The sequence below is a fragment of the Poecilia latipinna genome, unplaced genomic scaffold (genome assembly GCF_001443285.1).
Source record: "Poecilia latipinna isolate Pla-1442-1.1 unplaced genomic scaffold, P_latipinna-1.0 Scaffold1631, whole genome shotgun sequence".
Classification (NCBI taxonomy): Eukaryota; Metazoa; Chordata; class Actinopteri; order Cyprinodontiformes; family Poeciliidae; genus Poecilia; species Poecilia latipinna.
Genome location: NW_015114247.1, coordinates 184555 through 184866, shown reverse-complemented (window position 1 = coordinate 184866; position 312 = coordinate 184555).

Genomic DNA, 312 nt, shown 5'->3' with positions numbered 1-312 from the left:
AAAATCCATGTGGAAAAATGCAGAAACTTTTCAGTTGTGCTGGAAAGAGTATGAAAGGTATTTTTATTTTTTAAAAGATGGATTTTCTTTATTAGTAGCATTTAACGGACACTGCTTGTTTCATTTTATTTTGAGCGATGCCCGTCTCGTTTGCTATGACGAGCAAATATTTTGGTTAAAAGAAAATATCTTTAAATCTGCCGGGGGTAATTTTGGATTTATCTGTGCTGGTGAGAACTGACATCAGGAGTTTTGGATAACAATCATTTGTTCTGTTCTTGGTTTACTGCCAATCGTAATGCGTTGTTTTTG